This window comes from Centroberyx affinis, unplaced genomic scaffold (genome assembly GCF_046629955.1).
Source record: "Centroberyx affinis isolate AG114_WGS23_722 - 3 ecotype Tasmania unplaced genomic scaffold, CSIRO-AGI_Caff_v1 ptg001109l_1, whole genome shotgun sequence".
Taxonomy (NCBI): domain Eukaryota; kingdom Metazoa; phylum Chordata; class Actinopteri; order Beryciformes; family Berycidae; genus Centroberyx; species Centroberyx affinis.
The window spans coordinates 224,201-230,000 of record NW_027279651.1 but is presented as its reverse complement, the minus strand read 5'-3'; the positions used below and the strand labels follow the sequence as shown (position 1 = coordinate 230,000).

General features: G+C 45.1%; 1 long non-coding RNA gene across 1 annotated transcript in view; it reads left to right on the top strand.

The window, feature by feature from the left end:
• LOC139647740 (uncharacterized) overlaps window positions 1–4,601 on the top strand; it is a 16,502-nt gene extending 11,901 nt beyond the window's left edge. Inside the window, exons 2-3 of the long non-coding RNA XR_011695538.1 lie at window positions 1,602–1,666; window positions 4,042–4,601. This is a non-coding gene — a long non-coding RNA (uncharacterized lncRNA). The remainder of the gene's footprint in view (window positions 1–1,601; window positions 1,667–4,041) is intronic.
• Window positions 4,602–5,800: the final 1,199 nt, after the last annotated feature.

Genomic DNA, 5,800 nt, shown 5'->3' with positions numbered 1-5,800 from the left:
TGTGAACAAAATGCAGGTTGTTTTCCATCTGGGGGGATTATCAGCTGTGGTCATCACATACACAAGTGGAAGAGAATAGGCCCTAGGAGATGACGTTTGCAACCATGTGTGCGCATTTGCTTGTGTCCACATGTGTGCTTGTTTATGTGTACGCATGTACAGTGTATAAGAAACTATACCAAAACGTATGAGTTGTGTGTACGATCTCCCACTGCACACACTTGTCTTTGTGAGAGGATGAAGTGTTTGAGTGTGTGTGTGTGTTCGGTGTTTGCCGGTGTGTTTTCTCACGTGTGTGTAGAAGGCTCATAAGCAGGAGGATGCAGCGGTCAGGAAGCTCTGATCCCATCAGGCATGTCAGCAGGGGCAGTTTTTCATAAGGTAGTAATCTCACCACACAAAGGGGTGTCCAATATTAGAGAGAGCCCCTGCCCCTGAGCTAATCAAGACCTGACCAACCCTTCTCTTGGCTCGCCAGCCCTCTAAACATTACCTCATCTGGAGGCTTAGCCTAGCCACATGCAGCTCGAGCCTGCTGGCGTACATGATAACTCACTTACCTCAGTACGATAGCTAGAAAAAAACAGAAATATAAGACGGGATTTAAAAGAAATGGGACCAGCACACAACTACCTATGGTGCCTCGTGCCAGGGCAAGGTATTTTAAAAGGGAGAGGAAAGAAAGAATCATTTTACCATGTCCTCCAGAAACTCTGGGAAGCAATTTGCTGGTATTCAGTTTCTCTCCCCGCCGTCCTGTTATTGCTGTTTTCCCCTCAACTCTTGGAGCCCGAGACCTGAAAAGAGGTTCTTAAGTTTAGGCTTTGTGTCACTTGGAAACAGTGCATTTGTTGCCAAGGTAACAGGTCTGGGACAGTGAAACTCAGAGCCAGAGAGCACCTTTGTTTGTGATTGGGTGAAGAGGGACCTGAGCTGTCATTGGTCCAGAGAGCACAGCTTCAGTCAAGGAGGTCATTAAAACCCATGTGTATTAAGAAAGTAAGTCTCTCGATTTGATGTGTTCCTCAACCTGCTAACCTTATAAAGCCAGCACACCAAGTAATTTTGAAATGGTACAATGGAAAAGCTACTTTAAGTGCTTCCATTCTCCTGAACTGCCAGGTACTGTTGTGTTGTGCTGAAACCTTAGATTTACATTTAAGAATAGGGTGGGGTGATCTATGTGGCTAGTCCAAGTTTGACTTATTAAATGTTCTGTTACGATATACTGGATGAGGACAGAGCCATGTGGTCATAAGATTGTATTTGGCCCAGCAAGGGCCTTAAAAAGAACACAGCGAGGAGGCAGTACTTTAAACACAAGACACACAAGCAGGCACCTTAAAACAGTGATTACAGCACAAAACACTTTGTGTGAAAAATAAAACTAGAGGAAATCAGAGGAATGTATCTGTGAAAACAGAGGAAAAAACTATTTGTGTTGTAGCTGAAGAAATGTTTGCTGAAGATTTAATGGAGGTTTGGGCAGAATTGAACTAAATGAAGTTTGATTCCTCAGATTTTTTTTGCAACTTTTGTGTTTACTCTTGCATGAGCTCTACTGTTAATCAATTTATTTCCCCATCCTTAATCTCTTTCAGGTGATCTCAGGTGAGCCCAGAGAAGAGGCTGAGTAATGGAAAGATGATCAGGAGAGATTCCGCAGGTACGAATGACTCATTTCTCATTTTATCTTCACTCGGTGGAATATATGATCACACATACGGTAGTGCAATCCAATACAGACACTGACCGTTGCTATAAACAACCACCTACTGTATGGTGAGCTCGCTGATCAAACAGAGGTAGCAGCGGTAGCTCACATGTACATGAGACATGATCAGGGCTGGTGGCGTCGGCGCAGTGCCCATGATCTTGCCTCTTTTTTTTTTGGTGTAACTCCAGTCATGACAGCATGGTAAAGAATGCAGTGGCACAGAGATATCACTTCAAACACGGCTTCTCTGGGGAGCCTCAGATCCTTTCAGTGGATTGAATGAAGATATGCTTTGATGGCCCACCCCAGAGTCGGTGGCCTTCAAAGGGACCTGTTGATGGGAGTGTGCGGGGCAGCCAGCAGGCTGAATGAAAGGTGTGTGTTGGGGACGCGGGGAGAATGAGCGGTACTGTATACGTGCTCCTCTCTGGGTAGCCGTGGGTGTTCTCCGTTCTCAGGTCAAACATGTTTGACCCCAACATGAGTCGTCTTTCTCTGAAGAATTTAGGCCTACATTATCTCCTTCCCCCCCTCCCTACTACCTGGTTCCTGTCCTCTCTCTCAGTAAATGAAGGGGAACTGTGTGTGTGTGCATGGCAGTGTGCCAGCAGACAGGTAGATGTGCTGATGAGGGAGGGCGATATGGGGGCCGGCCTCTGCCTCAGCCCCAGGGTGCAGGCAGGCAGGCTGAGACTGACGGGCAGGTTGGGGCCTGGTTCCTGCTGTACTGGCCCCGCTCCAAGGTGAGGCATAGGAGAGAAACGTGGGAAGGAATGGGCTCGAATGGGGGACTAAGGGAGAGATAGAGAAAAACAGGTACGCCGAAGGTCGGTGGGAGGTGAGGCTGGAAAAGCACACACAGCCTAAAAGTGAGGGGAGATAATAATAATGGAGGGAGTGTGGTTGCTGCGGACTGAGACAGGGATTGAAGTGAGAAGGAAGGGAGAATTTGATGGAACAAGCGCAGACATAGTAGAGAGGTGGTAGCTTAGGCCAGGGGAAGCAAGAAGGAGAGAGAGGGTGATGTGTGAGGCCCAGCGAGGGGAGGGAGACAGGAGGGGAGGAGGAGGGAGAAGAGGCAAACGTCAGAGAGTGAGGCCACGTCCTGTACAGTGGTGGAACGTGACTTCTCACAGGTAAGCGAGCTCAGGGTGCAGACAGGCAGAAAGAAGATGAGAAACATTGATGGATGACTACTTATCCTCTGACACGTTGTTCCTTCCCTGTGGGCTATGGCGTAGACGGGCCGGTCCCGCCACTTTGCTGCCATGACAACCCCTTGGGCTGAGTGCATGGTGTGCGGGGGCAGACAGCATGATGTCATGTTGCGGGAGGCTGTTTGGAGGATGTGTGTGTGTGTGTGTGTGTGTGTGTGTGTGTGTGTGTGTGTGTGTGTGTGTGTGTGTGTGTGTGTGTGCGTGCGCGAGCGCAGGTAAAGCGAAGTGCATGTTGTCGAGAGGCCACCTACCTGCACTACCTCACCTTGGGATGTTCCGGCTTTGTTTGGAATCAAATCCAATGATAACAACAGCTGTTACGTTTTGGTCCAAATCTCTGTTGAGAAAAAATTATCTTACGTTGTGCTCTCATAATAGAATGATATATTGTGCAGATAATTCATCCAGCTGTCTTTTTGGAAATAAAACCATTTCCTCTTCCGTGTTCTCCATTAACTGTTCACACACTGCCCTGAGAGTGATATTCCATTCTCTCATTGGTAGACCTTCTTTAATCATTTAAATGAGACATATCTCTCTAATCAGGATTTTCCCTTACTGCAATCCCCCCATTTGTGTTTCTCTGTGAAGCTAAATGGCTGGGAGTGATGTGAGGTTGACTTCTGAAGCCTGGTACTGCACTGAAGTATGCTAGCCCCAGCTGCGCTGGTGATTCGTATCCTTCGCGCTGGAAGCAGCACACACACACACACACTGCCTCGGCCTTGATCTCGCCACCAATAGTAATGTGATAATTGTGTGCTGTGGATGAGGTCCTGGATGGTTCATCTGCAACTTTTTGACGTCACTTTGAATCCTCAAGCCTCTGTATGGAAAGTTTATGAAAGCAACCAGATCTGCTCTGCTAGAGTGATCAGCATGGCTCATGTCTTGATCGATTTTGTCTGTTCCATGAATCTCTGGTTATGTGAGGCTAACTTATCTTAAAACGATGATTTGTAGCATTTTTTGTTTTAAATCTAGCAAGAGAAGATAATATACTTCCAGGCATCTTTACTGAATATGTGAAACATATTGAGGTTCAAGCTTTTAGTAAATAAAGTATTTGGACTCAGTCAATCATTAGTGCCTTTATTATTTTTCTAGGAATGGAGAGGGCCATACTAAACCCTGGATTGGACTATGGATCAGCATCCACTGCAGCAGATGTCTGCTCCTGGCATGGCTACTGACAGCATGGGCTCCGTCGTTAACAATCTCACTTGCAGGATCAAGCGCCAACAACTTGGACTCAGAAGTTTGTGACATAAACTCAGTGGGACTGTGGAGCGTATTCTCCCGCTCAGACATTATGGAACAGCTCCGTCAACCCCGACTGGAGAGGTACACTATATGGAAAAGTCAACTCAACCTAGTGAAGCTAATGGATCTACATATTGTTTCACTTTGTTATGATTTTTGTTGGAGGGTACTAAATTGAACTTGAAATGGATTAACATTTTCCAATATATACATGTGCTTTCTATATGCAGTGTTGATTTAGTTTTTTGGTCCTAGATCTCTAGTTGTGACTCTCTCTCTGTTATTCTGAATAGAGAAGCAACAAGCACTGGAATTGTACATGGAAAATAAAGGGATGTTATTTTAATTCCTACTGTTATTTTATTATACAGGCATTATGGGAAATAAACAGACACTGCATTAAATTTACCTTGTAACGTCTTCTAACTTCCATCACAAAGAAACCATTGCAGTGCTGATGACTGTAAAACCACAGCAATTCTACTGACATTGCATTGCATTAGTGTGACATATTGGCAGTCAGTGTTAACATTAGATAATGAATCCTGTCAATCCGTGTTGATTTATAGCTCCATAACTTGTGTTGTGTCTGTCTGGAGTGAGGGAAATAGGTCCAGGTTAGAAGAGATAATAAGTCTGCAGTCTGTTTCTTCTGTCATTGCAGCTGCAGATCCAGCAGATTGATAACTGATAAGATGGTTTCATGACATTATACTTTTTTTGTGCCAGCGTTTGTGTGTCTGATGTCATTGTTAGTCACTTCATTACCAGTTAATCCAGTATGTGCCCATGTATCTACTAACAGGGGACTATCTGGAATGATATCACCCTCTTCTCTTCCTCGGTAATGAGAAGCTGACTAATGGTGAACTTTAGAATGAAAATGGATAAATGTGACATTTAAAGGTTGATAAAGGGAAATTATTTTTGGAAATCACAGGGCCTATTTGCTTCACAAGTACCTGTGTACCACTAATACCATCCTCTTCTAAAATGGCATATTTCTAACATTTCTTGGGGTAACTATTATAATTTCCTCACAAAGGTTACATCATGGAAAATGTGTTGAGCTGCTGGGTTTAGTTTCTTTAGTCTCTATGGTGTTAACAGAGAAGTGCTAAATGTCACAGTCTAGGTCAGTGCTGGACTGAAGGGAGTTTTCACCGATTCGATCATAAAAAATTCCCACAGCTCCCCTCTTCTGTAGAATGAGACGTTCCACCATAACACTACAAATGCATTTATTGTTTTCAGTAAGTTTGAGTGAGTTCAACAATTCAATGGTGACTTCCCATTCAACTGTCTTTCACTGTCAACTTCAACTGTGACTCAATAAGGTTTGGGTCCGGGGGGGGGGGGGGGGAGCTTCGGGCCCAGCGGGGGATGGGATATGGGTGTGGGGGTGTGGGGTAGCGGAGTTGCTAAGGGTGTAATTATTCTTCAAGGGGTTGCTTATTGTTGTCTTTCTCTCTGGGATAAAACAAAGCCGACCAGCCCGGGCTCCACTGCACTGTGTTTAGCCTTTATTCTGGTGCTTGACAACGTTCTGACAAGTTGTTCAAAGCGTCATACGGATCATATTAAGGATCAAATTTGTGGGGGA